The 25122-nt window shown below is 35.4% G+C and overlaps 1 protein-coding gene and 1 long non-coding RNA gene across 2 annotated transcripts in view; both read right to left on the bottom strand.

Moving 5' to 3' along the window:
* LOC136790735 (uncharacterized) overlaps nt 1–19776 on the bottom strand; it is a 107355-nt gene extending 87579 nt beyond the window's left edge. Inside the window, exons 1-2 of the long non-coding RNA XR_010831218.1 lie at nt 15431–19776; nt 13788–13838 (exon numbers count right to left, since the gene is read on the bottom strand). This is a non-coding gene — a long non-coding RNA (uncharacterized lncRNA). The remainder of the gene's footprint in view (nt 1–13787; nt 13839–15430) is intronic.
* The window catches only part of SGCZ (sarcoglycan zeta), a 464355-nt gene that overhangs the window by 427658 nt on the left and 11575 nt on the right, over nt 1–25122 (bottom strand). The window lies entirely within an intron of this gene.

Here is a 25122-nt window from a genome sequence, read left to right as displayed (position 1 = left end):
CTAAGTGTAAATACACAGCCTCTTTTTTGATTTAATCTTTGCAGACACGTTTCTTGTCTGAGCCTGAAAATCCATGCAAATGCAATCATATAAAATTCTTTTCCTCTTCTCCACTCACATCAGTTTTACCAATTTATGTTGTCGTCTGCAAGTGGGTGGAAAACATGAAGGATAGATACTGCTAGAAAGCAAAGCACTAGCCACTGTCGACACAATAACAAGTGTGGAAGTGCCAACACCATGTTCATGTTCTAAGGGAAGAACACCAGGACACTCACCACCTTCCTTTTTTTTTTTCTGGCACACAGACCTACTTCCAAATGTAGAACACTGATCAGGACTTCCACGCAATGATTTTCTTCTTATCCCTATATTAAATGTGCTTTAATACAAAAAGGTCCACAATTACCAATGCCTTAATGATTTTTCCACCACATATGAAAGCTTGTGGCCTCTCACATCAAATAATTTTGTTCCATTTTTAACCTCTAGATCTCTGAACTGACTTTACTCGTGACTCTATTCCTTCCTAGTACATATTTATCTGAAGAAACTCATTAACTTGCTGGTTATATCATTTGCTAGTTACTAATGAAAGTGTTAAATTAGATCAAACGTTGAATTGATTTCCGTGAGACCCCAGTACATATCTTTCTTGCCATTCACATCTCAGCTCAATATGCTGTTGCTTATTATTACCTTTTGTTTATGGTCTTTCAGACAGTTTTCAGTCCTTGGGTTACTCAAGCCAGTTTCCATTAACTTTTCAATGAGATTTTGCAAATCAATTTTTTAGTAATTCCTGCCATCAAAAATGTTTCATTAAATTTTAGATATATTAAACTTCCTGCATTCCTTTTGTCAGCTATTTATTATATGATATAAAGTTTATGTTTGCCTGATATTCTTTTTTCTTTCCATAATCTATTTATTGCTCAGTAAACTTGGAGTTTTTGTAAAAGCATTGTTTCAGTATGTTACCAAAACTTAGTTTGGACTCTTGCACAGTGCTGCAGTTTTCAGGATCATGTTTTTGATCAGCAGAACATTTATTGTATCACAGTGGCACCTTCACAATTCTCCATAACTTTTCATAAATCACTGCAGGTGGTGTGGTCCATATCATTTGGAGCCTGGGATGCATATGCTTTGAACATTTGATCTGTACTCTTTCCCATCCTGATCAAAATGCTTTCTTACCAGTTCCAATCGCTACTTAGACAAAAACCTTAAACATAAGTTTGATTTCTTCTGGAATTTGCTAAGTGCTTTCATTTCCTATAGTAATAATGAATAATAGTTTTAAATAAAAAATTAAACTAATAATAGCTTTAAAAGTATCTCAGGCCTTCCAACAACATTAGTAATACATTTCCTTGTTTCCCTTGTTTTCTCCATTACTTCATACCATTCCAGTATCTTTAAAATTTATGCATATTCTGGTCCACCCTCCTTTCCCAATATCATGACCTGGCTCATATTTACTCTATGTGCTTTGGATGAAAGACGACTGCATAAGAACTATCCTCCAGCACTTGGGAAACCAAGCTAGAAATCCTAAGAGCATTTTTTTCTGCAATTCAGACATTCATAGAAGAATAACTGAATAACTTTATTCATGTTTTTTTGTGCTGTGTTCAAATTGAAAGCAAACAAAACAAGTTCTCACATGTTCTGTGCCTTCACTTCCTGAGGATTTCTAAAATTGTTTTTGTGAGACTCAAAGTCTTGTAACTTGTGTTGTTCACGAAGTCAAAAACACACAAATGCATCCTGTCCAAAAATCCCCCATGTTTTGGGGTGTAAGCTTCCGTATGTTACAGTTCTCTCACACTAACATTTGAGCCTCTTGAGATTTTTAATTTTTAAAAAGCCAATCATTAATCAATTTAAGATGCAAATCTTGATTTTTTCATAATAATGAAGATACTACACATCTTTTTCTTCTCTCCCATCTTATGCATAGACTTAAGAAGTAGCTCAAGTTAAGCTCTAGACCTAAGAAGATTCCTGGTTAATTTGATCATTAAGTTGTCACCTAGATAAGTTAACCTCCTGGATGCATTTCCATCTGTAGTCATCATCCAAAGATATCTTTGTAGTTGATTTCCTGTTGTTAATATACTATCCTGGAGTATTCAACTCCTTGCAATTAACATAGTAGTTTTCCATCCACACTCTCTTCTGTCCTCAGGTATGCAAGAGACAGCCACTTCGGCTCATTTCTTACAATTTCCTACAGCCTGTGCAAAAAAAATATCTTGGAAATTTCATTCTCTGTAAGCAGCTGTAGATCCCTGAACTGTTAACATTTAGGGTCATAAGTTCAAATGTGTGGAAACTTGCAGAATGTGTAGAGTACAGTTACACTGAAATCTTGTTTTAGGATAGTTAGAAATAAAAACGCTTTGGCAACATGCCTCATAGTACTGTAATAGTGCAGAATCCTTTGGCTATCATTCCTGTCTAGCTCTAAAAGATTCCTCCATTTTTTTAAGCCCAGGTTAGCTTTGGAAGCTTAGCTTGAAATTGGTGATCAATTTAAACTATTGACAGGAAACTATTTGAATGGAATTTTTTTTAAAGTAACTTTTTTCTTGAGGGAATTTTATAAATGAGTAGAGAAACTACCATTAGATTAATGAAGTGTAAGTTTCATTTATTTACATTTCTGGATTCCTTTTTCCTGTTTTAATTAAATTCTTTTTCTCCATTTATTACTTTTGTTATGATCAAAATTTGATGTGCAGCTAGTAATACCTGATTTTCATTTTAAATCATTTATAATATCTTGCCCCCAACTGTCATTTGTTACCTGCACTTCTTGTGATCACTCTGAAGCAAGGAAGAAATACTCCTATCTCTACAGTAAGCACTGGGAATACTATAAGTGCTGCTAAAGTACACATTAATAATGACAAGAGTAATAACTCTATCTGAGCTATTTCCCTTCGTTGCTCTTCAGAATCAGTTCAGCCATCGAACATTAATGCTTTACTAACATCCACCAATAATTTGCCAAAATATTTAACTTTAAAATTGACAAATATGTCTTGGCTGCACATGCTTAAATACTAAAATAAATCTGGAAAACAAGCTGTATGCTGTGTGTGTGCATTTTATATATACACAGACATGAAACCTCATTATGTGCATTATCAGTCTATAAGCATTTCTCACATTCCATAACGTTTTATCCAGGAAAATCAGTACCACATAAAAGTGGACCCCTTTATTCAGTGATGTAGCATTTCAAATAAGAGGCAGCAGCAGAAGAGCCTGAAACTTTCAAAATAACCAATAACAAGAAACAAGAGAGAGAAAAAGTCTCTATGACCCTCCCCCTCGTAGCAGGAATACTTATGTGGTTAGATTGGATCCTTTGTCATAGTATGTCTTATCTCATGGTCATGCTATTCAATTATGTAAATAGCAGCTTTCACCAGGGCCTATCTAGAGCTCACAATCCTTAACAAAACGAATCTTTGTGAGTTAAGACTTGAATGAACTAAGAGCTAACACATGGATAGATGGATGTACAAAGTCTGTCAAGAACCAGCATGGCTTCTGTAAAGAGAAAACCTACACACAAGCCTGCACAGAGTCTCAGCAGATAACAGTAAGTGAGTGTTTAAGGGGATCAAGTGGAGAAAAAATGATACTTTTAAGAACTATTTGACAAGTTTCCACATCAGAGATTATCAAAGAATCTGAGTTAACTAATGACAAATTTTCAATGCCCATGGAGATGAGTAAGAAGAACAGCCCACCATGGATCACTGTTGGAACCAGTCCTATCCAGCATCCTTAACATTGATTTGCAGGAGGTGGTTCACAGGGTAAGTGCACAGTAGACATATGATACTGAACTCTTTGATAGTAAGGAATTCTAAATAGTCCTCATAGAGTGTGGAAAAGGTAGCAAATGCTTAATTATGTAAGCGTAAAGAAACAACAATCTAAACCATCTACCACAAATCCAGATCTGAGAATAACTACACAGGAAACAGTTGTTGAGTCATCATTGATATTTCTCTGATGCCATCAGCTCAACACACAGCAGGACTCAAAGTGAAAAAACAAGGTGTTGGGCAGTCCTCAGAAAAGTTATTAAGAGTAAGGCAAGGAACATGTTTATAAAGAACCCCTCTAAAAACCTTGGCAAGTCCACATCTTGAGCAGCACATGCGACTCCACATCTCAGGAAGGACATATTTGACTTAGATACCAGAGAAATACAGTGGAAACCACAGAAGGACAGACAAGGGCAAGAGAAATTATTAAAGTGTTGCAGCAGCTGTCATATAACAAAAGATGAAGAAGGCTAGGACTCTCTAATTCAGAGAGAACAATACAAAGGGAACGTGATTAAGCTTTAGCAACTCCTGAAAGCAGTGAATAAGTAAACACATAACTATTACTCACTAAAATGCATAATACTAGAACTAAGAGCTACTTGATAAAACTAGCAAAAGAACGTAAAAGCAAATAAGAAAGAGTACCTTACACAGACAATAGCACTTTCTATTATTTGTTACTACATCTCAAGGTCGTGGAGGCAAATAGTATCTGTAAATTCAGAAGACTACAAAAACTCACTCAGCAGGTACATAAATGGAAATTAAAAGACATAAGCAAGATCTTACCCTCCAACACCCCTAAAACAGTGGTTCTGAGATACTGAAGAGGAAGAGGACAAAGACTAGACCACACAAAATAGCGAGGCTCAGGTGCATTCCCTAATTAGCACTTCCTGTTGCCTCCTCTTAGACGTGGAAAATAACTAAACTGGGTGGCCCATTGATCTGACTCAGCTAATGTTCTTAATCCACTTCACCTTTTACCCTGATAAATTCACTTCTTTTGTTTGAACCACGAAAATGCAATTACTAATACAAGCAATCACATGCTTACCAGGCAGCATGTTAGTTAAAGTAATATACATCATTTCAAAATGAAATAGAAGAGTTTACTTAATACAAGGAACAGAAATAGTGTATTTAAAATAAGTAATCATGTTAAGTTTCAGTATAAAAGATGCTTGCATTCCTTTAGAAATACACACTTTTTTCACAAAGACATTTATTTTTATCAACTTAGAAGTATTATTATGCATTTTAAAAACAATATATTAAATGTGTCTTCATGATTCTGCACTGACTTTGATAAGTGTAAGATTGTTAAATTCTAGCTTGTGTGTCACTTTGTGTCACTTTTTGGGGTTGTTGGTTTTTGTACCTGTGAAAAAAGAAATTAGACGGAAAACACACCATCTCCCAAACTACTTTTCCCTGAATAAACTGGAAGAAACATAGCAATGAGTGTGACCTGTTTATGAAATGACCATACTTTAAAAATCATTCATAGTTATTTCTGACCTTTAGCGACATGTTATTAAAGATTATGGTGTAACTAAATTGGTGAGGTTTTTCTCTTAAAAGAATCAAGTTAATTCTGTTTACTTTTGATATTGGATGACAATGTTTTCTTTCTCAGAGAGAGAAGTATTTTCAAAAGGATAACAACTCTGGCTAGTGAAGAGCAAAACACAAAAATTATATTCAGATAAAAATTCTGGTCTCTTATCTGGGTTAAAAATCAGAAAGAAATGGATTTGGTCCAAATTAACGTTTCCCAGTTTTTCAGGTCATAAATATATCTTCTCTTGTTTTTGGCATTGTGTATTGCAGAAAAGCCTTTATATATTGCTTTATATCTCTACACCACACACAGATGTTGTAAGTACTGAACAGAGTTATCTATAACAAAACAGAAGCTCTGCAGTTCTAAACACAGAAAAGTAGACTGTTGCCGAGGATTATGGAAATGCTCCCAGCACAGACCTCTTACTAGGCAATATTATTTCTTGTTTCTTCTCTGCTGAAAAAGGCACTACTGAAGAGTTAGATGTTTGATGGTCACATTTTGTCTTTTCTCATATGCGATGCAAATTTCTAAAAATGTATTGCAGCTTATAGACAGTAAATCCAGCACTGATTTATCACTACTGACACTAAAGAGTATAGAACCACTCTTCAAACCTATTTCTCACATTCGTCTGTACCTGAAATTAATAAAAGTGGAAAATATTAAACTCCTTTTCAGGAACAGAATACTAGCAGTGTGCTCTGCTGTAAACAGACTTCACTTTTATGCCACTAAAAAACATAATTAACTATACATAATTAAACTCATTAAACTATGTTTGTTGGTTTGTTTTTGTGCTAAGTACTAGATTTAGAGGAAGTTTCAGGTCCATATCTCTGGTAGAATTATTCAAGTTCAAATGCCTCTCCAGAGCTGGTAAAACTATTTAATCCTCTTGCAGTCAGATCATAGTCAAGTTAGAAGACACTAAAGAGGGAGCTTTGAAGTCAGAAAAGCCACCTGATGTTTGGTCTTTCAAGAAAAAAGCCTAGGGAGTCTAATAGGACAAAGCTCAAATCTTGTGGTCTCATTTGAAATTAAAGGTAACAAAGATACATTAAATATGCATAAATTCATAGATGAAGGTGGAACCTTGAATCAACAAATTCTTGTGTTTACACAGTAGGATTATTTTGAACATTCAGGTATACTGAGAGCTTCTGTAGATCATGACCTCTAACAGGTAGCAGCAGCAGTATGCCAGAGACAGTAGAACAGATGTTAAGTACTACTTGAAATTAGGTTGGGTCAGAAACTGTCTAGGAAAACAGAATCTATCACTGATCTGGACACTGAAAATGGCAGTCTTTCACACCAGCATATCACACTAAAGAAAAAGTTCTTCAACTTCTTCATTTTGATTTAAATATAATCCATATAACATGAGATGTAAAGAAATGTAGGTATTATACTATTTAATTCTGACATTTCTAAATTTTCAAACCAAAAAAGCTAAAAAAACAGGCCATTTGAGAATACTTGCTTTAATGAACAAAGTGGTTTATTATAGTCCTATGCCACCTGGTTAGCAATTAACAGTTATAAATCATGAGAAATCATTGACCCAACATATGATTATGATGGAGAGAACACAAATATCTTTAATGACCATAATTAGACCTATGAAAATTGAAATAAGCAAAATCATTAAAGCAGTCAATGTGTGAGTCAGACGACCACTGAAACTACTCACTACTTCGTTTGCACTATGTAACTCAGTTACATAGGCAAATTGCAGTTCATAATATGCTGTACAGGCATTTTGCAGGAAACCATGTTTAATTTGCTCCTATAGTGGCTTAAGGATACCACCTACTGTGTTTCGAGTACTGCAGCAATACACTGCAAAAAGATAGGATAGAACAGCAAACAGGCCAGGAGCCTTTTGAATAAAATACGTAGTCCAAATTTACAAAAAATGCAACCAAGTAATGCAAATTGCCTATCATTTACTTATATTTCTTATGTCCTGAGCTGTTATTGTAATTAATTTTCTTTGTATCTCCTTTGCAATTGCTAGTTTTGTTTCCATGTTACTGTTCTTTTTGTGTGTTTTGCTTCTTCTTTAACAATTTTCAGCAACCAACATAGCTCACCTATGCAACTACTGTTTCAGAATACACATGCAACAATTCTGCCAATGTAATTGGAGAATCTCTTCAAAGCCGATCTATTTCTTTGTCTGTAGCTTTTCTACATCTAACACATGTGACAAATTCCTTGGCAGTATCAATATGTGTCTGAATTATCCAAAAACACTTCCAAATCTCAGCAAAGTTTAAATGAAGTAAAAATGCCTTTCAAAAGACTAAGGGGTTTTAAATCTATTTGTGTAGAGGGACATATGACTCTGGCAGAATTTTGTTGTTTGAACACAGAAAGATCTGCAGATTTGTCCTATGTACTGAGGTCCCAGGACTCTGAAATCTGACTCCAACTATATACTTAATTATTTTTCCTCAGTTAAGCAACATTTCTCTAACCTGAATAAAATAATACAGCATTAAGTATGTGGACTGAGAAACACATATAAAGAAACGAAAAAACAAGGCCCAAACCTCATCCAACTGAAAATAAATAAACCTTTTCCTCTGTGACCATGGTCCAACAGTGGAACAGTAGAGAGAGGTTTTGCAAAACCCAACTGGTTTTGCAAAGCAGTTGCAAACCCTGAACAACCTTTAGAAGAAGCTGGCAGACCTCCCAATGTCCTTTCCAACCCAAGTTAGCCTATGATTCTGTGATTCAGTTAAAACAAAACAAAACAAAACAAAACAAAAACACAACAAAAAACACTTTTATACCTGTTCTATTTTCACCAACACTTCAACATAAAGTTTGTATATGTATTTGTTTGTTTGTTTTCAGCACACATAGGATTGAATGGAAACACTGCTTAAAGCTCAGCCACAGATATTAGCAGTAGTTCAACATATTGTATGGTTTCTGTATTTTACTGACAAAGTTGGAGCAATTTATTTGGAAGAAATCTGTTTATCTGCTTTATGCCAAAAATTAAGAGGCAGACTGTAATACTGAAAGTAAACTAGCAGGAACATATTCTCCTGATAGTGGTAAAACTGGTAAAATGCACAGGAATTATGTTTGTGCCCATCAATCTGGTACCAAATCCTAAATAATCTAAGCTGACCATTCTGTCATAGTTTGTGTAACTCCATTTTTATACCTGCCTAAATAAAAACTTAATCCAGCAGCCACTGGACACAGACAGTACTTCATGAATTTCAATGTGTTTAATGTGTTTTAATTTGTTAGGAGCTACTTGTTAGGAACTAGGAAAGAGACATTCAGTAAATGTCATAAGTATCTTCTTGGCTCATAATGAGCTACACAGTACTGCATGGAGCATACTGTACAGTTCTTAAATGCTGTTATAAGATATCACATTATTGCTGAAATCTGCACAAAGCAAGAAAACAAGGAACCTTAATAATTTGAACTTTAAAATTATGCAGTATCTCAGTATCTAAACGTATACTTCAAAAATCCAACAAGTCTCCATAGCTAGAACCTACACATAATCACAGCCCAAGTTTAAAATATTACATTAAATATGACAAGATAGTTGATAAATGTGGTGTTATGGTTCAAGGATTTACAGCCAAGATGTGAAAATTGTGAACGGCAACAAGTTTCATAATTTATACATCATTTTAGGAATGTTATGAAAAATGTAGAGGCACTTTAAAAATCAGATCATTGATATATGCATCAATGACTAACTGATATTTAGTGTGTTTTCATGTGTTTTCATGTATTATTTTCTGCTGAGGGACAGATTCCATGGTAGTAGCACTCCTTTTTCCCACCACTGAGGTTCATGCTTGTTGTAGTTTTATTGAAGAACTCATAAAAGTTTGGATTCCCTAAAAACTTTTGTGGCACCTGCCACACTGTATACCATGGGTATGCAGTGAGTACCACTGCTACCCAGTAAGTACTGGAGCAATCCACAAAGAGATTGTTCATTGAAATTATGCATTAAGAAGATGACTGCAAAAATAAATGTGGAATAATAATAATAATAAACTTTTAATAACTATTGAAGAAGTAAAGTAATTGTTTCTTTCTACTTTCCTTGCTGTCGAGACTTAGGACTGGACTAGAGGGTGCTGTGTTAGAAGGTCTGCATGGCCAAGGAAATAAGTGCAACACATAGGGAAATGGCATACACTATACCAGACAGCTATTGTTTGTCACCTAAAGAGTTGTGATACTGGGCACCACAAAAGAGACAGAGCCCCTGTTGACTGTGTGAATTTAAATAATACTGAGTGGACATATATTTCTAGAAAAAAAGGATACATTTTAAATACAGAGTAAACAGAGAAAAGAGTGGACTATTGCTCTGGAAAGCGTTGGCTGACAGCAGACAGATTAATGATCATGAACTCAAGTCATCCATGAAACACCATGAGTAATATAACCTTTGCATATGTGTATATATACAAAACTATCTGAGAATATTATTATGTGTAAAGGTATATTCTGGCAGAGACCCTGCAGTATATCTTGTTCTTCTGCTCATCAGAAAGATCTCTAAATAGTTCTGGAACTTCCTTCTCATAACAGACACTCAAGGATTGTGAACAATATTGAAAGAAAGCCACAAACAAAAAATGAATACCTAAGGACCTGTTTTACAATTAAAGATTCAAAAAACTCAAGCTGTTTCTTTTAACAACAAGTAAGAGGAATAACTTGATTGCTCTATGGAAGTATCTCTATGGAGAGAAGCAAAAATAGGTAAGAAAATGCTCTTTAATCTAGCTGAGAAAATGAAAGAAGAAGTAAAGTTTAGAAGGTAAAGCGACACATTAAAATTCAAAATTAGACACACGTTTCCACCCCAACCAATTAGCAAGTACATCAGTAAATTCTTTTCCTATTGATGCCTTTTGAAGAGCTCTCTTCTAATTTGAAAAGACACAATTATATATGAATTTCTGATCACTGCTGCTTCCTTATGAATAAAGATACAATAAATGATTTTATAAGATGAATGACCATCCTCTATAGAAGGAACAGGGAAGAGGAATGCCATTTTCTTCAGTCCTGTTACAGAACTAGCAAGTTGTTGAAATGTAAACTTAACAGAAGTTTCAGTAGACTTATAGTATAAATGAGTCAAATTATCAAATTATCAGTGGTGTTCCCCTGGAAAGAACTTCACTGAGAACAAATAAAAGCCTGAAGTTTTGAGCTGCTTAGGGTTTGGGGTGTTGCAGTTATAGAATTCTTGGCTCTACAGAACATGCATGAAGTTTCTGAGTACTTTTGACTTTGATACTTTCAAAAACAGAAGTGCAAATTCTTAACTTATTTTATAAAAAGACTTCTGCCATGTAATGTCAGTCATGTTTCATTCAGAGTCTAACAAAAGACATCATAATGAAATGGCTCAACAGTGACTGAACAAACTGGAAGAAAAAAAAAAAACAGTCAAGCTTTCAGTAACATTAGGCAGACAACATTAAAAGATTATATTCTACATTGTCAGTTGTAACAAGAATAATAATTGAAGTCAATTGCCAAATCCAAAGTAATGTAATACATGTAAGTATTCTAGCTAAAAGGTTTCTAGCCATTTTTCAAGTACACTCACAGGCTTAAAATAAGTTGATGATCTAAAAGTAGAATCTTTAAAGAACAGGAGAGTACAAAAATTTTGATTAACTGATCATTTACTATATGCTAAGCATGGAAAGATGGATACTGTGGAACTCAAGCTGTTCTGCAGTTTCCTAGTTTTATTGTATCACTGAGAATCTAAACTAGACCAAGTTGGTTAAATCATTTTATTTACTGCAATATTCATTTTTTCTTTGCTAATTTTTGTGCTAGTGTCTTTGACTAAATTTATCTTCCTGGTTAAGATAATCCTATTCTATCACTAACAGTCAGAAAAACAGCCTTTTTCACCTCTTTCCATGAGATACATATTATATAGATACACCAACCTATCTAGTTGCATCACTTTTCTTCCTTCTTTTTCCTATGAATTATGAATTTCCCTTAGGTACATCAACATTTGACTACACAACTACACAAAATCTAAAACGTTAGCTCTAAATTAGGCAAAAGAAATTGATTCAACTGTAATATATAAAGCAATCTCTATAAATTACTTTAACTCTGGAATTTATCTTAATTCTACAATTTGCTTTCTTTTCATATTTATTCCCATAAATGTGAATTTTACACTTTCACAAAATTCTGACTCTGTGGTTATTCAGTCACCTATTCCACTGGCTTTTTTGAGTTATGTAGCCACTGAACTGTTTGACATAAAAGTCAAACTGTTCACTGTTGCTCAAGTGTGCCTGCCTTGCAGCTGCCTGGTTGTGAGGAGCTTCTGATGCTCCAGATATCCAGTAATCCAACAGTGGATGTCAATCAAGAGCTGCCTTAGCAAAAAATTGCACATATCCTTAAAGAGAGAAAAAGAGCTGCAAACTGTGGCTTTTCTACTCCTTTTCCCCTGTCATTCTCAATGACCAGCCTAGTGTCTAAAAACCCAGTGTCCTGGTTCCAGTTAGGACAGAGTTAATTTTTCCTCATAGTAGCTGGTAGGGTGCTATGTTTTGGATTAGGATGAAAAGAGCGCTGATAACATGCTGATGTTTTAATTGTTGCAGAGCAGTGTTTACACCAGGCCAAGGACTTTTCGGCTTCTCGCTCTGTCCTGCCAGCGAGCAGGCTGGGGGTGCAGCAGGAGCTGGGAGGGGACAGACCCAGGACAGCTGACCCAAACTGGCCCAAGGGGTATTCCATACCATCTGACGTCATGCTAAACAATATATAGGGGTGGCTGGCCGGGGTGGGGGGCCGGCTGCTCGGGGATAGGCTGGGCATCGGTCAGCGGGTGGTGAGCAATTGCATTGTGCATCACTTGTTTTCTTACACATTATTATTATTAATACTATTATCATTATCACTATTATTATTATTATTGTTATTATATTCCTGTCTTAATAAACTGTCTTTATCTCAACTCACAGGCTTCACTTTCCCGTTTCTCTCCCCCATCCCAGAGAGGGAGGGGGGAGGGTGAGCGAACGGCTGTGTGGTGTTTAGCTGCCAGCCGGGTTAAACCACAACACCCAGGAACAGCGCAAAATAAAAAATAGCACAAGCAAGGTATACCTTTTGTTGAATAATCTTTATCACTGTTATTTGTATGGTGTTAGCAAATTACATGAAAACATTCAATGAGAAACATAAAAACACTGTGAGAATCTCTTCAAAAACTTTGACATGAAAAATGTGTGTACTGCATGTGGGGAATTATGCTTGCTTTTAAAGCTCCACAGTTGAAGATCATACTTTAGCACTCTGGAGTTTGCTTTGTCTTCAGTTATTTTGTTCCAGAATCTTGCCAGAAAGAGCAAGATCATCTAATTCTCTGATTTGTATATTGCTTCTTTAAAAGTTATACCAAAATTATATCTTGGAAAATTCAACTGTTTTCTAATCTACAACTAAATTAACTGAATTAATAAGAGTGAACAGAGTGAAAGAAAGGCTCTTGCTCCTACTATCCCTTTAAGTGGAAAGTTCAATTGATTAATACTATGGAACCAGTAACAATACCTCTATCAAACTCAAGAAATACATAGTTTGGGGTCCAGAAATCTGGGTGATGTTTTTGAGTCAGGCAAGCCTGGATATAAAATTATAGACAGCCCAAACCATCTAAGGAGATTCAAAACTGAAGAGCCGTAGGCTCTTCTCCAACAGAGGAGGAAAATGTTTCTCATGGGCTACAAATTACTTTTTAAACTTTGACACATGCCATTGAAATCTTGTTTAATATCTTGACTGTGGAAAGTAATACACCAATCTGTTCCCCAAAACAAAAACAAAAACAAACAAACAGACAAAAAGTATATACATGTACATATGTATATCAGTTTCTAGCAAGTAATCAACTTTTCAGCATCCTGGCAAGTTATGATTAAGTAGCCAAAGGGGGCAGAGGGCAGATTGCTGGTGATAATGGGCCTGCTGGTCAGTTCCCATTTAAAGAAAGAACAACTTCTTGACTAAATCAAGCATGATGCTCTAGCAGAGACTTTCTCCAGTCTCTCACAATTTATTTCTGAAAAGGAAGTCTACTAATTATCATCAGTTAAAACAGTCTCCAAAGTCAAAGAAAGGTAACTGTATGCTGACATCATCTTCTTCTGTGCTAGGGAAGAATATACATGGCAGGAGACTGACCCAAAGGGATGCCTGTTACTGAAATTGAATGAATAACCTCATGGAAAGAGTAAGAGATACCAATTTGCCATAAAGAAACTTGCTCCAGACTCATGACTCACAGTAATGGTACTTACAGCACCAGGTCTTCTGGCTTCCTCACTTACAATTATCCACTTTTCATCCATCTGTGGGGAACAGAGGCCATGAATGAGAAATTCAGTCTTGTGGAGTGTTTTAATTCATGACTTCCATAAAAGGGGAACTGTGTTATAAAACAGTCCTCTCCCTTTCTTTCCTTGATACCATACTCCCACTACCTCAGGAAGCAAAACATATTTGGCTTTTTGCTAAAGACTTCTGTGATACAGCACAGAAGTCCTACTCTGCATCAGCGAATTGTGACACTTTTTCTTCCTTACTCTTCACATTATTATATTTTTTAAAGAAATGTACTTCTACAACTCACATTCTATATAGGCTTACTGTCACTGAATATTTTCTCTGCCTAGGCTTTTAGCACAATTGTGTGTAGGAAGTCATTCCTGGGACAAAATATGTGAAGAGAAGAGAAGAGAAATCATGGGAGATGCTGACATGCATGGGAGCAAGTAACTTGTGCAGGGTTCTAGGACCTGCCTGAGTACATGGGGACAGAGAGGATTTAGCAAATAGGGAAAATGTGAGATGGGTGTGTGATGAATTGCAGATAGTATTGTACTGCAGTTCTGGTTTCAGAGCTGTAGGAGTACAGAATAAGGGTAGAAGAGCTATAGTGAACTTGGGAGAACAGATGTTTTAGATGTCACTGCTGGTGTCCAAGAGAATGAGAATGGAATTTCCCTTCATTTGTTTCATTTCTCTAGAATTTTCACAACTGTAAATTATAAGCAACCTTACATCTAAGCACCATCTGAGTACACTGCAATAGAATATATGAAAATGTAATTTCCCAGGGTAATCTTGCCAAGGAAACAGACTTCCTTCTAAAGCGGCCAAATGGAATAATGCTGGAAACATGTTCAAGGAGGAATGAAACGTTGAAATAATACAGTCCAAAGGAAACTGTAAGATTGGAGAGGTTTTTCCTATGTTAAGTGTTTCAGTTTGTACTCCACTATTTTTGAAGGCCATTCAGCTACATTTTCTGCTTTCAAAACATTTTGACTAGAAACATAAATCAGCTGACAGAAATAAATGCAAGTGAGCTGAGATTTAGATTTTATAGCAACATTGATACAAAGCAGTGGGCATTCCTGGGAACATTGGCATTTGGCCTGGGAGACAGTATTTTGAGAGAGTTCTCAAATTCTTCATACATCTAAAGACATATTGTGCTGCAAGTAATAAATGAGGAAGGAGGAATGGGGGAAAAAATAAAAGAGGTTCTCTCCACGGAAACCACAAAAATAACAATTTGTCTTACAACATTCCAGGGGTGTAACTTGCTGAATACTGTGTAAACTTCAGAGCCACAGTAAGTTCTAAAGAGAGATGTAGGGGAAGATAAAGTAATGCCTTTATAGGTTTCTCCATCTAGGTACATCCTATCATGCACAAGGGGAGTGTATAGGAAAAACATGTTGACATTTGACATTGTTTTAAGTGGTGACACAGAAACTGAATTATGTAGCATGAAGGATATTTAAGGAGGGTCACGATTAAAAAAAAATGCTTAAAGCAAAAGGCACTTAAGTATTAGAGGTAGTAGCTTTCATTCACTTCTTTTAAATTTCCTCTCTTTTTATGTAATTTCATACTGGAATACCTATATACTTACTAGCCGTATAAAATAGAACTGGAAGTAACTCAGAATATCTTCATCTGCTTCTTCCTCTTAAAACAGTACCAACTGCACCAAAATCATTCTCACAAGCCTTTGTGTAACCTATTTATATAAAAAAAAAATAAAAAATAAAAAAATCCTGTGATTATTATTTCACAACAGCTCTCTGCAATCAATTCCATTTCCTAGCTAGAAAATATTTCCTAACGTCTACAAATCCCTTGTTGCAACATTAGCTCATTACTTCTTGTCACTGGTTGAAGGAAACAGATTACTTCCCTCCTCATCAGGTCATACTTTCTAGACTTCTGATTGTTCTCCATGCTTTTCCTTACAGTCTTTCCATCTCGTCAGTATTTTTTTTAAAGTGCAATAACCCAAACCATAATAGCAGATGTTTTAACTATTTATTTATTCTCTTTCATTATTTTCCACAACAATATGAATTTGGCAGCTTGCGTTCCCTTCAATAAAACATCCAAATCTTTTTATTTTTCAAGCAACTTTTGCCTAGCTAGCCAGTTTCTATCTTTCATTGCTCAGCTGATTATTCTTACTGAAGTGCAGCAATTTGCATTTGTCCTGCTTGAACTGCATTCTGCTTTTCAGACCAAATCACCAACTAATGAGATTTTTTTTGAGTCTTAAACCTCTCCTCCAAAGTGCTTGCATATATGCCCCCATCCGTTTTCACTTTAAATAAAAGAACATATAATTTTACACAATTCTGAAATTATTTGCCTTGGCTTCCTTTGGTTTAAAGAGTATCATGCAAGAATTTTCACTTTTCCCCATGGAGGTATTAGTTTCCACTATAGTTCTGTAATTCTGGGGGCTTAATGCTGATACAATTGTAATTAACATATTTTGGCTTCTAGTTGAAAGTAATAATATTAAACTTTCAATCAATAACAGCTATTTTATTAGAAAAATCCAAAATAGACAGAAATTCAGATCAGAATGTAATAAACATTTGTTTACAATTTCTATCCATAAGAAAACTTGTTTTCCCTAGTATCATCTAGAACGTACATCTAGATTTTAAAACAGTGGAGTTACGGTGTAGAAAGAAAAATATGAAAGACTATATGTTATTGAATAATAAATCAGGTGTATATGGAGAGAGAAAGAGAACAAGAGCATGAAAACCCCTTGTTCTAATTGTCTAATATAAACATTTACATTTTACGTAAGGATTAATGGATTAAACTACTTTACTAAGAAAGAAAAATTGTTGTTTGTGACCCAGTGTTAGACAGCTCTAAGTGGCTTAATCTGGTTTTCTCTGAAAGCAAAGCTGTATTTAATAATGGATTTAAGAGATATGTACAGAAGTCTTTATGTAATTTTATTAGCATGCAAACACTAAAAAAAAATTTACCCATGTATATGTATAATCTTTTATAACTATCATTTGCTCTCCAGTATTGGATGAGTTTCCTTTTTTTTTTTTTTTTTTTTAAGAAGGGAAAAGTACCCTGTGCCAACTGAAAATATAGAGAGATAATCTTCATAATATTGTGCTTGAATGCACTGACTGGATTCCTAATGACAAAGTGATGATATGTGAATACCAATTAATATGTGAATTAGCAAACTCTCATGCTGAGAAAAACCAAAGCACTTATAGGCCATAACCATATCCTAAGCTTCAGGCTATCTTCTCAAGCTATTACTTCTTTGTGAGATAGCACTCAGCAAATAAAAAGGACAATGTAATTTCTGTCTTGTGTTTGATAGAAAATTTATAAATGCTGTGTAATACTCCAGATATATTTTGTGGTGCAAAAGAAAATTATCGAAGTGTAACAGTTCAGAATGTCAAGACAAATAAGCAAGTTTTGTCAGCAGAGTAGAACGCCAAGTTTACCTTTGAGCTTTGTCTACACAATCCTTACGTTTTATGCTGCATTTGCTGAACACAATGCCTTGCCATGAGTCAAACAATTAGTCTGGAAGAATTAGTTTGGAACTTGCACTGGCTTCAGCTAGACATAATCAAAATTAGAATTCAGCTGCATAAACATCATCATAAAATTGGTTATAGTATAAAAATAATGATAACGTAGAAGTAACACACTGTAGAAAATATCACTCATGGCACAACAGCAATAGGAAGAAAAATGAACCAAATAGAAATGTTAGAAAAATACAAATAATGGTATTTTCCAAAAGAAAGAGCTTTGAGAATGTATACACATTATTCAATTTTAATTCTAGTATATCATTAAGTACTTCAATATCTGGAGATCTACACAGGAAAGGAGATCACTCAGGTGCCATTGCAGCATTGCTTAACTCTAGGAAAAAGCCCCCAGAATTAAAACAAGCAAATAAACAAAAATAACAACAACAAAAAACAACCTGGACAAATAACTTTTTTTTTTTTAATAAACCCTTATCCTCTATAAATTAGTGTTAACGAAAAACAGGTAGTATTTGAATGTTCAGAAGCGTAAAAGTAGTTGTGTTTATAGAAATATATGTTTAAGAATGCCCTATTATCTTTCATCAGACCACCTAATACAATTGAAAAAGTAGACCATTTTTTGGAAAGCATATAGTTTATTTTATATACTATATACTCTACATTACATGTGTCAATTACATACATGTGTCAATTACATACATGTGTCAATGTATGCTTTTGGGACATCCACGGGGAGATTAATTTGGGACCTGCAGAACACACCTGAGTCAGCTGCTACAGTCTGAGCTTCAGAGCCAGGTCTTGGCAGCTTGAGTCTGTAACAGCTTGACTCCAATCATTACTGACACGGACGAAAAAAAATATAATGCATGTGAAATAAAAGTTTACACTTGTAGGCTTAGTGCAATAGAAAATAAATAAAGAGGAACTGTTTCTGATTTGTAAGTTTTATGTGCTCCAATTTCTTTCAGATGACTAAAAATTAGCTTTATTCTCATGGCTAAAAATCATGAGATTTCATTTATTTTCTTTCTCATTCTCCTGTTTATTTACCTTACTTTTATGAAGTATTACCCATTTACCCACACACCTCCCCCCAAAAAAATCATGAAAGTAATCCTGTACTTTCCTTCAGACATGAAATACAAGTATTTAGCTAAAGACTAAAAATAATAGCACAGCAAGGCATAGTAATTCCTTTTTTTTTTTTTTAAACAAACAAACAAAAATTATTGTCCTTTTTACTGGAAAACAAATGATATGTTTGTAAACATAGAATGGGAACCTCTTCACTTGTGCCCCTGAGGATGCTGCTTTTATTCAGATTAGTTCAATGGTCCAAATAAAAAAATGAATAATAAAATCATTGCTGCGCATGATATTTTTAATTGGGGAATATATTACAACTCCTAAATTGTATTTTCAGGCAGAAAATATAGCGCTCTGAATTTCTGCCTGGAATACAATCACCATTTGGAAATACTTTCTATTAGGTTCTATTAGGCCAGGGGGGTCATTTTTCAAATGAAAGATGCTATGTCTGTTTGACAAAGGAATCTCCTAGGAATCTATTTTTGAAACCTTTGTGCAACAAAATTATTTTGAAAAAATCAGCAAGAAATTGGAATTCATAACAAATGCAATCAAGTTCAAACTGTGGTTGAAATTTGTACACTATGCACACCAGCTAAGGTACTATTGCACATTTATTCATCTGATTTTGGGACACTACACTATGTTCAGAAAGGCAATATATCTTTTCAACATAACTTTGGCCAAAATCAAAAGTGAGAAAATTAGTTACTCTGCACATAGCTACTCAACTCTCTGCTGCCTATTTGAAAATGTGTTTATGGCACTTGCAAACATTGCTTCATTTTGTCAATGTTTCAGTCAGAGACTTTGAGACCACTCCATTATTCCAGATATTTAATGTCTTAAGGAACAACTGCATTATTCTTGGTGTCATTGGCTTATTTCACTTGTTTTCCTTATTTACTCATATTAAGCTGGTAACATAAATGAGACTAAAGCATAATTCATGGTTGCCTTAGGCATGTCTTCTTGAAAGACATTCAGTCTCAACCTGTAAACATCAAGGGACCAACAATTCATCTATTTCCTGGTTAAGTTTACTCTAGCAGCTAATCATGCTCCCTTTTATAAATTCTTGTGCCTGATAGGGATACATTTAGGTTCATGCCCTGAGCGCATATTACTATGCCCTTCTGCATTACACTGAAGTCCTTTAATACGCTGAAGTTACCCTGCATTCTATCAAGTCTCTCTCTGTCTTTTCGTTGTTTGTTTGTTAAATTAAACAGGCCAAGCTTATTCAGACTTTCACTGGGGGGTATTTTTCAAGATGCTCCTGTTTCAAGCTACTTGAGGAGTTAGAAGAAATGTTTTCTGTTATTTAAAACCACAAAAACAGCCACAGAAGATCAGACCAATAATGAGTTATCAGAGGAGTGTTCTCAGAGACACCATATACAAGTATTTAGGGGTATTTTCTGCAATTTACATTTCTGGAGAAGTGGAACTAATTCTATATATCTTCTCTTTTATTCAGTTACTTTTCTTGAAAATTTTTATGCTGCAATTGTTTTAAGAACATTTGGTGGAGGACCACATCAAAAGGAATTCAAATGGGCACATTTGAGATCACTGAGTTCTACCTCAGGTTGCCTTACCCAGCCCTGCACTTCACCAAAGTGACCTTGAATGGCAAGCTTCCGTGTGTTATGGTTCTTCTCTGAACCACCTTCTGCTTTCCAAAAGCCTTCCCCAGGTGTAGGCCTTGGGATATCAAAGTTCCCTTCTACCCTACACCTAGATGAAATTGTTCAACTCTCTGCTGAGGAAGTGTGGCTTTATGAGTAGAGCTGATTGGGCCTGGGAAGCATTTCAGTACTGTTAATTTCTCTTGAAATATATGGAAGATGAAAACTTCATGATACATTAGCACGGAATAAAAGATGAATTTGCACATGGTTAGAAATACTTAGACTACTAATGATATTGCTGTCATCCAACAGTATAGCTATTACAGAGCTGTACAAAAACTTTCATACAATATGCCAGCACAATTATTTGGACAAGGGTGCATTACAATGCATAAATGATCTTTTTACATGTGAATAAAGATTTAGAGCTGTCTAGATTGTTTGGTTACAACGTGGCTAAAATAATTATATCACTTGCAGAAAGATTCCTATTGTGTTTCCCATAACTATGTGAGACATTTTCAGTGCTTCATGTGGTATCTGCATGCAGACCACTCCTAAACATACCATACTATGTGTGGTATAATTCTCACACGTAGATAGTGTATGTATCACAGGCATGAATGCATTCACTTGCTGAAACAGAGAGCTTGTTTTTCTTGCTGGAAACTGGGGGGGGGGAAACAAAGACATAAAATCTCTGTTCTTTGTATTACAAACTGCAAATTATTCAGTGCAAACAAAGGAATACTATTTTTGATGACATGGCTGCAAAATCTGTAGCATTGCCCCTTATTCTTATGACTAGCCTCCACAGGCTTCCATCTCCTGCAAGTACTGACTAGCTGTAAAATATAAGCCTATGCTTGATTTTCTGCTTTGAAGCTGAGATGAAGCTTGATCTTATGAGTTGAAGACAGTAGCAGAGGAGACTACTTCCTCCATATATATTAATTCCCAATGACCTTGTTAAGAAGACTCAGCCATCTCCAAGCAGAGAGGAAAGATGCTTCAAGGTGAGCTACACAGGTGCTAGAGAGAGGCAACAACAGGGACTGCCTTTCTTTATAGATATAGAGGGAAGACAATACTGCCCAAGACCTCACTGTATTTTCACCAGAGCAGCTTTTATAACATGAAAGGGAAGGGTCTCAGAGTCTGAGCTGGATGAAGAGACAGCGGTTGGGATTGCTGCAGCAGAGCCAGAGCTGCCCTCCAACATCTTTCCTTGAGTGTCGGACAGTCTGCCCCTGGCACTGCTGCTGATCAGGAGTTGGGTGGGTGCCATGCCCTCTGCCTCTTCAAGAAAAAGCATTCAATCAAAAGATCCTCACAGTGATTAATGGCTACAGCAGTTACAGAAACCTGAAGTGTCCTTGCCCATTATTGTGGAGACTTTCAAATTGTGAAGCCTATTGACTGTGTTGTTACACTTGTCTACAGAATGCCCATCATCATGCACATGCACACGGGTGCAGTAATTAGACCCACACACTGCCCTGCTTCTACATGTTGATTGAACTTCTGCTGTGGTTAATGAGGATGTGCAGTAAAGAAAGCAACTAGACAGCAACAAGGTCAGCAAGCACAAATCTGTTGTCTATCTCACCCCCCATGACAGGAGATTTTGTCCCACCTACTGTGTAAATATTTCTTCTGTTGTAATCATGTCACAGTGTAGGGCTCATACTTTCAGGTCATGAAAAATAATTTTAATTTAAAAATCTCAGCAAAATTTTCCACATTTTACTGAAATGAATGAAATTACTCTGATGAGTGCTTATAAAATCAAATGCAAACAACAGACTAAGTTTACAATAAAATACTTTTTAAAGTACTGCTGTTAAAAAGAATTTTTAAAACTCTAAAAATAAGAAAAAAATATATACATGCCTATAAAATCTGTACACACATATGGCTCCATATGTACATAAATACACTTTTTAATACACGTACTACTTCAAAAAAGGTTGAGGAATTGCACTGAAAAAAAAGAGCAGGATTCAAAGAGAAAGATGGCTTCGGTTCAGCCAGTATAGTATAGGTTATGAGCAAACTGGCCAGCAAAAATCTTTTTCTTAGAGGGGGTGTTTTTCAGAAAACTAATGAAAGGCCAAAAAACTAACTCAGAACTAAGGTAAAAAGGTAAAATGGAAAATAAATAGAATCCAAGATCTTATACTGTGCTTACTATTTTCAGTTCTCTTTATCTATATCAGCTGTAAGCTGTTGAGTCATTTTCTGCTTATGTGTTTGTAAAACAGCACAATATCTTCCCTTCTGATTGTGCAGATAAAACAGATGTTTCATGCAGATCTTGCTGTCTATTGAGAGGATAGGAAGCAAAGGTTAAATGTCCTAAAAATGTGTTGCAATGTATTAGGTTTTATGTCAATTTATGTGCAAAAAAGTCTCGATGATGCAGCGACCCAGGCAGAAAACAGGCAAGGCTGCTGCTGACTCTAAGTCATAGATGATAAGATGACCTCTAAGGTGCATCTCTTTACCATGGCCTTGTTCACAGTAGAGACAAGACCCATGTGATGGTCGCTTCAGATATGTCTGCTTCTTCCATACTGCTTCTTCAGGGAGAGGTATAGATGGCATGTGTACATCCCACACATGGAAGAACTGGAAGAAGCCTTAGAATTGATACATTGTGGAGAAAGTATTTTGCCACCAGCTATTTTTCTTCGCTGATATTTTGCTGCAGTATTAATAACTGGACCTAGCTTGTAGTAAGCTTTCAAAATGACCGTTCAGAAAAGTTTTGAGAGCGTGCCCTCAATAAAACTACAACTTGCTTGAATTCATTATGTTCTAAATTGCACCTAAAATCAGGTTTGCTGTACTGCTTTCAAGGAGTCTATGGGTAACTATATTATTGTCCATAAATCTTAGTCTTCCACATGACTCAAAAGGTACAGAGCTATTTTCTTCCTGAGGCTGACAGTCAAAGCAGATGACTAGAAACTAATACTTAATTTACCTCTATGACCATGAACAGAAATACCTTTTCTACCAGCCTATGTGGACATTTACTCACGTAATAAATCTGATCATAGCACATTCAGACCAAATGTGCAAGCAAAAATGTCAAGTGAAAGCAGGTTCCTACTTACATTTACACTGTTTGGATTCCAAACAAACACATACACACAAAACATACTTGGGGCTTGCACTGGTTAATTTTTTAGAAAGACGTTAAAAGAATGTCTTCTTTAAAAGAAGTTAAATTCCATAGATTTATTTCTTCACACAGTCTTGACAAAATTGTTGGTACTTGGTCAGAAATGTCCATTTACTCATGATCCAGTCAGCGTACTATTCCCAAGAGCATTGAGCTGGTTTTACTAACATTATTGTATTTTCCTTTCTGCTTTGCCCTTAACCACTTTAAATGTTACAGACTATCAATTCTGATAATGCAAAATGTAAAAATGGGAAAATGGGCCCACCTTCTAACCTCTCTGGCCACAGTCAATGTTCATCATCTGAGCTGACATTTACATTTTCATCTCATCAACACACCTCCATCACCAGATATATCCTAGTGAGAGAGGTAGGAATAGCAATATTTTGAGTGGAACATTATTCATATGTGCCCTGTCCTTCGCCGAGAAATTCTTTTTCTACCCAGTGACCAGCAACAAGCAGTCCCATACCTATGGAGAAATATTTGTGCCAACATTCTTTGATAAAGAACAAAAGAATTCAAGATCTCACAGGTTAGAAAGAAAAAGCAAGGCTGTAATGTATGCAAACAGCATCCCTTGATGCATATTTTTAGGTGTATACTGATTGACTTGTCTCAGTGTTTAAAATTAAGTTGCCTTTAGGCAGTCAGGTCTCTTTCAAGAGCTACTGATGATGATATTATTAACCTTTGGTATTGAAATTCTGTTAGCAGTACCTGATTTACTCTGGTAAACAGCATTGCCATCTCTTTCTTAGCCCTGGCCTGTAAAAATGTACAGCTTTATGGTTTCTTTTTTTCTTTCTTCTCTTTTTTTTTTCTTTTTTTTTCTTTTTTTTTTTTTTTTCAGGAGAAGGTACCAATAAAAACAAACTACTCATCAGACTGATCCTGATACAGACTGTGCGTGAGGGATGCATTACAATTTTACCTTGTTTTAAAAGGTGTATTTTTAAATGTATATTTTTTTGCTGAGAAAAAAAAAAAAAAGATATATTATTTGGTTCTAGATAGAGTAAATTGAGCAGTCAGGTAATTCTCTCTCCACCTGCCTTCCCCGATATGTTCACAGAAGGCATTTTTTTAATTAAAAAAATAAAAAATTAAAATACAGGAACTGTGTCTTTCATTAGGTTTAATTGTGATACATCTTGTACCAATATAAGATAAGAATTAATTTTAATGAAGTGTAAAAACGATCACAAAGACATCCGTATTCAATCCAATTCAACTTTTGGATACAGGCATCTCTCAGTTCACTGGGAGATGACCTGCCAAATCCCATGTATTCTAGCTGAGGGCCCCAGCTCAGAAAGTCAATAAGCAGGATTTCTTTGCCACATAGGAGTGCAGCATTTCCTTCTCTTCATTCAAATCACATTTCTGTAACTACTTCTGAGCAGGTGTTTAGGACACAAACCTTATCAATGTTACAATAGGGAGCTACAATCCCAGTTCCAGAAAGATGTTTTCTTGTGTACTTGCAGCTGACAAAGCATCTTACAGGAACACATTTGACTTTTTACAAGTTTCCTGCCATAGCAAACTTTATTCCTGCTGACAGCAGAAGTAATTGTTATGTGCAAAATAAAAATTCATCATTTAAAAATTTTAACTCTGTTTTCTGGCTTCATTTTTGTGCTATATTACATTTAAATCTGTTCCAGATAAAGTGTTCCTCAAATGATGACTCTTTCTGTGTTACTGGTGTAAAAATATATATGGGTAAACAGGTAAGGGAAACCAGGCTTTTACCTGATGTAGAAATAGATATTTAACTTATTAGCATAGAATAATATTCTTTTCATTGTGGAAATTCCAGAAGGAAAAAAAA

This window comes from Anser cygnoides, chromosome 4, assembly GCF_040182565.1.
Source record: "Anser cygnoides isolate HZ-2024a breed goose chromosome 4, Taihu_goose_T2T_genome, whole genome shotgun sequence".
NCBI classification, from domain to species: domain Eukaryota; kingdom Metazoa; phylum Chordata; class Aves; order Anseriformes; family Anatidae; genus Anser; species Anser cygnoides.
This window is presented reverse-complemented; position numbering and strand designations above follow the sequence as displayed.